Source organism: Magnolia sinica, chromosome 3 (genome assembly GCF_029962835.1).
Source record: "Magnolia sinica isolate HGM2019 chromosome 3, MsV1, whole genome shotgun sequence".
Classification (NCBI taxonomy): domain Eukaryota; kingdom Viridiplantae; phylum Streptophyta; class Magnoliopsida; order Magnoliales; family Magnoliaceae; genus Magnolia; species Magnolia sinica.
Window position 1 is genome coordinate 70,167,393 of NC_080575.1, and position 9,298 is coordinate 70,176,690.

The 9,298-nt window shown below is 37.7% G+C and overlaps 1 long non-coding RNA gene across 3 annotated transcripts; it reads left to right on the forward strand.

Moving 5' to 3' along the window:
* Positions 1 to 828: 828 nt before the first annotated feature.
* On the forward strand, positions 829 to 5,476 carry LOC131240005 (uncharacterized). 3 transcript variants are annotated; one of them, XR_009168552.1, is made up of 4 exons: positions 829 to 1,465; positions 2,757 to 2,830; positions 3,572 to 3,674; positions 4,980 to 5,476. It is a non-coding gene; the product is annotated as an uncharacterized LOC131240005 (long non-coding RNA). The 3 variants fall into 3 exon arrangements; XR_009168551.1 differs by lacking the exon at positions 829 to 1,465 and having other exon boundaries at positions 2,206 to 2,830; XR_009168553.1 differs by lacking the exons at positions 829 to 1,465; positions 3,572 to 3,674 and having other exon boundaries at positions 2,206 to 2,830.
* The last annotated feature ends 3,822 nt before the right edge of the window (positions 5,477 to 9,298 follow it).

Sequence of the window (9,298 nt, forward strand, 5' to 3'; positions counted from 1 at the left end):
CAATTATGCAATCTTGAATCTTGACTTGTAACTTGTAAATTCAATTGAACATTCTCGAGTCTTGACTTGTAAACATGTCTTGTCTTTCGAAGTCGATCTTGTGAGACAATGTCGTGGCTTGACATATCTTGAGCTGAGCATTGTGCTTCACTCATGTAGTCAACATCCATACACTGAGACTCGCTTCATCCATACTGTGTCTCAAACATTTACAATTATGCAATATTACAAAGTACAAGCAGTGTTTTTGGCACCACAAATTTGTCAAAATAATGGGGTTTTCAGCCATCGTACTTACATTATGCTTCTTATGAGACAAATGTACGTTGAAAAATCCTCCTTATAGGATCCCAAGATCGGAACCTAGCGTATGTACACTGGGGACCGAGAATGGGGTACTACGGAGGCTGTCGGCACCGGGTTCGGCGATCAGGATTCCTGTGAATCTGATTTCCGGGTTTGGGGCGTGACAAATGGCGTATTGCAATATTCCTTGTTCTCCCATTTCTCCTTCCCTATTCTTGCGTGGTGATGGAAACTCATTGCTTCGTTTTGACTTCGTTGTTTCATGAAGAAACAAAAGGAAAAGGAGTTATTAGCTATTGACCTCTAGTTCTTTTGATTTCTTCATTTGCCATAAATCATTGTTCAAAAACCCAAAACTCTACTCAACTCGATGTGCAGCTGGGTTGGGTTGACGTGAAGACTTGACCCAACTTGACTTGATATTTAATTTATTATAAATTGAATGTACTAAGATTTTTAATAGTTATTTAAAATAGTTTGATCTCATATAAGTAATATAAATCCTAACTCAAAACAACGAAATTGTTGGTTCCTCACTAGTTAAGGTCATTGCCTCCTAGTTGAGGTCAGGGGTTTGATTCTTGCTCCCAACATATTTAAAATATTTAGCTCTTGTATAAGTGATATAAATACTAACTCAAAGTAAGAAACTTGTCGGTACTTTAGTAGTTAAGGTCGTTGCCTCCTAAGTAGATCTCTTAGTTGTTAATAGATATTTAAAATAGTTAGATCTTGTATAAGTAATATAAATCCTAACTCACAGCAACAATATAAATCCTGTATGTCTTGAACTAAGTGTCTTACTTTGTATGGATCGTCTATTCTTCAACACTTTTTAAGCCTAAGTACAAAGTTCTAATTTTAACTTCTCTTAAGTTTCAGTAGTGTATTGATTTTGAGATGAAAGGCTATTGTGATTAGGCCTTTCTATTCTAATAAACATATTAGTCAAGGCTAGTAATAAATCATGTACTAATCATATGTATTAATGAGAAAGTCATTTTAGTGGTATATTCATGCTTATGAATATGGTTCCCTTTTTGTTTTGTATTTTGCAGAAAGTAAATGATGTAATAGGTGAAATTACAATTTTAAGAAGACTTGATCATAACAACGTGATTCCTTTGAAGGAGATTGTAACTTCTTCAGGATTGTTAAGGTGGGCATTATCTAATTGTGATTGAATGCCCACCATTAAAAACTTGATGCAGCCCACTCAATTCAATTCAATTCAATTCAACAGTATATGAAAGACAACCTTATTCATCATCATCGAAGCCTTATCCCACTAATTGTGGTCAGCTACAGTTGGACAGTTGGTTTTCCATTTTTTTTTTAAAGATATTGGAATGTTCTGTATCATGAAACCTAAGTTCTTAACAATATATTTAGCATTCTACCAGACTTGCCATATTATTTTCTTCAATGGTACAATCTTAAACTTTCAGCGTGTGGCCGTAAAAGTAGATGGCCAAGTATAGAAAAAGTTGCAATGGGTGACATTCAACTGAAAATTGACTGAACTTTCATGGCTACAGTTCAATCTTGGGAGTCATTGGGGCTTGGTCTGTCCATAATGGGCACCAACAGAGCAGCTTCTATCAAGGAATAATTTGGGCTTTTGTACTCTTCATTTGCATGTGAATTCTATCAAATAAGAATCAGATTGATAATGAGTTGTTTATGAATGGATTTCAATCTACATTTGTGTTTTGAATTGTTATGACATATTGAATTATTAAGGGAATGCTCTTCATTTATCAATGAACTTGAGTAACTTGTCCTTTCGGGATCACATTATGTTCATGGAGAGATGAAGAAATGGGTCCTTACTCATGGCTTAGTGATAGACTCACAATATTTTCAACACTAAGGTCACTACACTTCTATGTTCTAAGGTCACTACCAAGCTTCTTCGCTAGATAGAGAGAGTATCCTAACTGTATGCAACTATCTGAGTATCCTACTTAAGCATAAATGTTGTGAGGGAGTTGTTAAGGCTGTGTTTGGATGCACATGTGAATTGCGTTGATATTCAGTAAACGGGAAATGTTCAAACCACAATTACCTTTCCTAGCATGCATATCATCTTCTAGGTTCTAGATTTGGATTACATTACCTCCTGATATGAGTGCTACTTCAACACTATGAATGCTTGACTACTTGGATATTTCACTACAGTGTGGACATCACAATTCAATTTCAATTTCGCAACCAAATGTAGCTGAAGAATTGATTACTTCTGGTCCATGTAGGCCTTTCTTGCTAATTAGTTATAAGAGCAATGTGAATTTGCTGGAATTCTTAGTTTGCATTTTGGATGCATCTAAAAAATTTATGAAACAATATGTAGAGATGGTATGGAAGCATTTTTTTGCTTGCATTTGAAGCTTAAATCAAACTCTTATATTGTAAATCTTATCATTGATCTCCCTAATGCTTCTGGTTAGGAACTGCATATAAGAACATACGTTCTAGAAGCTCAAAGGTGCTACTAAAGGGAATGGATTACAACGAACTTGAAGTATGTACCATTTCTCTCATTATTTTCACCTTCTTAAAAAATTATTGTGTATTTCTCAAGTTTTGGTCAGTATTAATTACTAACTAGTCTCTGTTAGTTTGTTCAACGATCACAGATTGTTAATTCTACATTTTTCTGCTTTATAAAATCTGAACTTGTATTCTTTTTTCTCTATCCAGAGTAGTTAAGCTGGCTTTTACTATTACTAAATCTATTCAGTGGTTGTATGCATGCATTTTCTGTTTCTGTCAGTGCATTGTTGCTCATATCTGATATCGTCATAAGGAAGTTGATTTAGGGCATGTTTGGGTCATCCTGTCTTTTATAGTGGTTGTTATGCTCTCCCACATTTCAACTGCTACAAGAACACGTCTCACCTATTGTTATTTCGATAACGCTTGTGGCAGAACAAGTGGGAGAATGGGAACCTATGTCAGTAGTTATGTTTTCTGAGCTTTTAGTATCATGGTTCTGCTTGGCTTATATGTTGATGCTGTATTGATTATATGTAGTTGCGGGTGTGGGTGACTCCTCCACATAACTTTTACTTACTACCTAGCATTCACATCCCCATAAGTTGGGTGGACAAGAAGGAAACTGATGACTCTTGATTAGATAATACAAGTCTTTTGCCTCTTTTATTCTCCTTTTATGATTCTAAGAGCCATGCATCTTCACTCAATCTCTCTCTTGAAACATGTGTTCTCTTTCGTCATTATAGAAATTGTTTTTTTGGTGCAGAAATGGGTTAAGTCGCGTGGTTATAGGTCTAGATGGGCTCTACTGTTGTGGAAGCGCCTATATGGAAATGACATTTGGGCACATAGTAGTGATGAATTGGAAGGTTCTTCACTATTTCTCCCACTTCTAATGTCTATATGATCTTATTCTGCCCTCAACTATAATTTGCCTCTTTATTTTGACTTGAGGTTCTACCATGCAAAATAATTACTTAGCAGTGCTTATCATATGGAGTTTTTGGAATAGATGCTCTTTATAATTCATATCTCATCAAAATGAAAATGATATTTGCATCCTCTTCATTTCCTTTAAAAACTTTTGGGCTAAAGGAATTGAATTTATTCGTTGGTGAAGACTGGTTGTCAATTCAATGAGATGTCTATACCTAAATTGCAAGAACAGGGATGGGTGCATCCACAAGAATGTTCGAGTATAGAGGAATCCAATCTACTTAAGATGGCAAAAAAACGAAATAATAGTAAAAGCAAATCTAAGAAATCATTCCCAAAATCTTCAACCTCATCTTCAAATAAACCCACATATCTTCCACAAACAATAAATTATAGTTTCCGACATTAGGCCCTAAATCCAGCAACAAACAGCCCAAAATCAGCATATACTGGCCCTTCGAAAAAGAAAAGAAAAGAAATTAGCATATACTATGCCTTGTAGTGGGCTGTGGGCCTACGTCATTCCCCTATGGGTTGGAAGTAACTCAACTTTGGCAAGTTTGAGGCTTCGTACAAGTAGTAGAGGTCTGGATCCAATCTTTTCAGTTCATCGTCCTTAAATCATATGCATTCAAAATAGTATTTGTTCTTCCATTTCACCTAGTACTGTTTGTATTGGCCTTGTCAAGTGCCAATGGTCTCCATATGAAACAATTGTTCAAATTTTTCTTTTCATTTCTGTGGAGGCTATTTGTCCATATTAGTAATAACTTGTCTTGCACATTAAGCACCTCGTCATGATACTTAAATAAATCTGCTATATTAAAAGTTGGAGAGATATTTAAGTTATCTAGCAACTCAATCTCATAAGTGTTTTCATGCACATTTCTCTTGACTTGGCATAGTTCAATCTTTGTGGCGACTTTGTGGCGACTTTGTGTGAGAGATTGAATAGGCAACATCTAGTGTATTTACTAATGTGGCACATTTAGTAGTCCAAGTCACTATTGCTTAGCACAAATTCAGGTTTCTTTCTTTGAACTTAGAAGAGCTTTTATGAAGAAAGACCAGTTTTATAAAAAAAAAAAAAAAAAAAGGTCACTACCAAGCATCAGAACCCTACTAATCTCACTGCACAACTTAATTCTATGCCTGCAAATTCATTTCCCTGCCAACTTGCAATAGATATATACTTGTATTCTTATTGTCCGATTCCTTTTATTTTCATTGTTTGGCAGGTCTTGGATGCGGATAAAGGAGATAGACTAGAAAGCTCAGTTGGAACAATTACAACACGTGACATCGTGCAATCCACTTGAAAATCAGATAATCTAATCATTACATTAACAGAGGGGCTGGGACTGGCATTGAAATCTAGATCAGATCAGTCCATTGGCTCAATCCAATTATCAATTGGACCACCCAATGAATTGTTGAGTGGGCCACATGATTAGTTGGTTCAATCCAATTATCAATTGGGCCACCTCTATCCATAGAATGGATAGCTTAAAGACACCTATTAACAGTTTGGTGTTCCCATTTAACAAGCATGACCTGACTTCATGTTTTAATAATCCAAATTGTTATACGAGTCGATGTTCGATGGGTCGGGTGGATGGTGAGAGAAACCTTGGCTTTCTCAGCCAGATGTCAAGGAGTTGGGACTCGCTATGGTAAGTAATAGTGAATGGTTTCAGATAGAAAATTTGAATGGAAGTCGGGACTCACTTTCTCAGTCAAAGGTCTTGATTACTTTCATTTCTCTATCATGTTTTTCTCTCTTCTTGATGTGTGTTTTATTTTTCTTTTCATTGCCTGTATCAGGTGGAACACACTGTTACATACAATGAGCACAGCCGAGAAAACCTCCCCCGGATTTTCCATCTCTACCTCTACATGGACGGATAGTTTACATTGACATGCCTGTAAGTGTTTTAAAATTTCATTTGCCATCTTTTGATGACTTATCATATCATAAATTGATCTCTATGTTTTTATCTTGAATTTCTCATGACACATGGCTTAATTGTTTTACAATTACAATGTGGAATGTGGAGAATCTTGGTTTTGGATAACATAGTTAGAGAAGCCATTGTACTTATCAATATCCAAAAATAAGTATTTTTATAGAATTTTAATTTTTATTGGTTATGCTTCATCCACCACTAGGTCAGCGATTTGGATAGTTTGATTTTTTTTTATATTATGGTTCATCCACCACTAGGTCAGCTATTTGGACAATCTGAATTTTTGTTGTTATGCTTCATCCATTGCAGATTTTCTGCAAGTCATGTTTTATATCCACTCAGCCCATCCAATGCATTAGCTAACATTAGGACACGAACCAATAGTTGTTTGCTAGAAGATACTCTTCGTAAATTTGAGCATGTATTTTCCGATATTGTTTGCATATATTTTCTAGTGTTTTGGCAACCTTATTGCAGCAATTAAAAATACTTTTACTGGCACTTGGATATTTCTAAACTACTTTTCCTCAGGCCTTTACCGGCATTTTTGCGTATCTTTTCCCAGCGATGGGATAATCTTTTGCAGCGCTTTTTCCATCTTTCACAATATTTACCGGTGTTTTTTCATATCTTACCGCCATTTGTTATAGCTTTTACTGCCATTTGTTGCTTCTTTTAGTGGCGTTTCTTACTCTTTTACCGGCGTTTCTTAAAGGTTTTACAGGTGCTTCATAAAGTTTTTACCAGCGTTTTTTTTAATTTTCAACCGGCGTTTTATACAGTTTTTACCGGCAATCACAGAAGCACTGGCAAAAGTCTTTGTTTTAGCGGCGGCCATAAAAAATTGCGGTAAAGAGGTCCGGCCGTCGGTAAAACTATTAGCGACGCCCCTTTAGTGCTCGAGTATGATCGCCGGTAATAGTTTTACCGGCGGTTTCTTGGCATTTTAGGGGCGTTTCTAGCCGCTGCTAAAGCCAGATTTTCTTGTAGTGAGTAATGATTGAACATTCACCATTAAAAACTTCCCAAGGCCCACTGTAAGTATATTCATAATGTTAATTTTCCATCCAACCAGTTCATAAGACTAACCAAAATTAGACAAAGGAAATATATAAACTTATTCCAAAACTTTTATGCCCTATAAAAACTTTTAATCATTATTCACCACTCTTTTCCAGTGGTGTGGTCCACTAGAGATTTGGAGCTGCTTAAATTTTGAGACAATGTCCTTAAATTACGTGAGGAAATAGATGGATATTCACCAAGAAAGGCCCCTCACAATGAGGGTAACACCTGGGTAATAGCTAATCCGCTCCTATCACACCCAGAGTTGGTCGTGGAAGATAAAGGGAGTGGTTTAGCTATTATTAGGGTAACACATTAGTGGGTGTTATCCTAATAGTGTCCTAATTGTGTGGGGGGTACACCTGGATGTATTTGTTGTATATCTGCTCAGTCCATCTGCTTTTCCATTTCATCTTAGAATGCTGTCGCAAACCTTAACAAGATTTCAAATCTCATGCAAACCATACCACCAGAAACAATGATGAATGACCATTAAAAACTTTTATTGGGCACACAAGTTTTAGATTAAAGTAATCTTTGTATATGTTCTTGACATTATCAACATATTGGATTGCAAATAAACGTTAAAAAAAATCTTACATTGAAAATTTTAATGGTGAGGTACTCAATCACCACTGTTTCCTATGGTGTGTTTCACGTAAGATTTAGATCTGCATAATTTTTGAAGCCTGTCGTAAAATGGGCTGAAAACCGATGAACTGCATGGATATTACCAACTTTGTAGTGGATGTGTTCATGTGAATGAACAAGCACAGAAGCTCCTCGAGGCCGCAAATGTACAAACAGTTGCAAGATATCAAAGTTACATGGGCCGACAATGATGTATTTTTTATATCCACACCGATCATCCATTGGAGAGATCGTTTTAGAGAATTATTCCAAAAATGATTCATAACCAAAGCTCGAGTGGACCACACCACAAATAGCAGTGGAGACAATAATTCTCACCGTTAAATGATAAGCCACGACGGTCAGCAAGGGCCCTGAGGCCAAATTCCAGATACGTGGGATGAAGTTGGACGTGGAGAAGAAGCTAATAAATTGGGGTGGACTGGGTCACCTATAAGACTAGGTCACTAGCGTGCGGTTGTGAGTTTTACGTCATTTGTTATGCTACTTTTATTTCCGTTGGTTACGCTTTGTGTATACGTGTTGGTATGTTCTGTTTCCAGCTTTCCTTTTATTTCGGTTTTATTGTACATGGCTTGGCTTATTTAAAGCTGCCGAAAGTTATCAATTGGAAAAACAGTAATCATTGTTATCAAACTTGCGGTATTTTCTCACCCGAAGAGAAACTTATTTACTTATTCTTGTATTAGCTGTGTTGGGACCTATCATTGGTATCAGAGCCAGGTTGCTATGGGAACCAATAAAGAGCATATTGAACTGTTGGAGGCTGGGCTCGGTGAGGTGCAAGATGGGCTACACCGGATGGAGCTCGGCATGACAGACAGGCTGCGGCAATTGGAAGAGACTCTTAACCGACTCTCTGATGTATTACTTGCAGATCAGGAGCTTCCAAATCATGGTAACCAATACCGTGAAGGCCACAATGGAGGACGGCTTGTCGTATCCTCCAAAACAGTAAAATTGGAATTTCCTTGATTCTTCGGAGATGACCCGACGGAGTGGTTCAATCGTGTGAACCAATTCTTTGAATTCCAGAACACTCCCGATGACAAGAAGGTTTCTTTGGGCTCTTATCACTTGGAAGGAGAGGCTAACCAATGGTGGCAATGGATCCGCAGAACGTTCTAAGAAGAGGGACGAGTTCTCTCATGGGCAGATTTTGAAGATGAACTTTGGGCGCGTTTTGGACCTTCAGATTGTGAGGATTTTGACGAAGCTCTATCAGGGATCAGACAAACTGGTTCCCTGCGTGAATACCAACGGGAATTTGAACAGTTAGGCAATCGGGTCACAGGCTGGACGCAAAAGGCTCTTGTGGGACCTTCATGGGTGGTTTAAAGACAGAGATATCGGACGGGATCCGCATGTTTAAAACACAGACATTAAAAGATGCCATTCGCTTCGCACGGATGAGAGATGACCAGCTAATGAGACAAAGGAGAGTTACATGACCTGCACCACCAGTGTGAGCTCCATTAGCCCTTACACCAGCAAATCGAGTAGCGCCCGTAGCACCTGTCCGGTGATTGAGTTGGGAAGAAATGCAACGGCGACGTCTCCAAGGTTTATGCTTTAATTGTAATGAACGGTTTACTGCAGGACATAAATGTCAAGGGCCACGGATATTTATGTTGGAAGGACGTGAGGACAACAACAACATATTTTGCGACGACGTCACCCATGAACAGCAAGTAGAAGAAAACCGGAGATTACATTGCATGCATTAACGGGATGGTCCGTGCCCAAGACCATGCGTGTAGCGGCCAAGATCGGTTCCCACGAGATCATTGTACTCGTAGACAGTGGATCAACTCACAACTTCATTAGTGAGAGGTTGGCCAATGAACTGAGGTTACCAGTAGTGCCAACTGAGA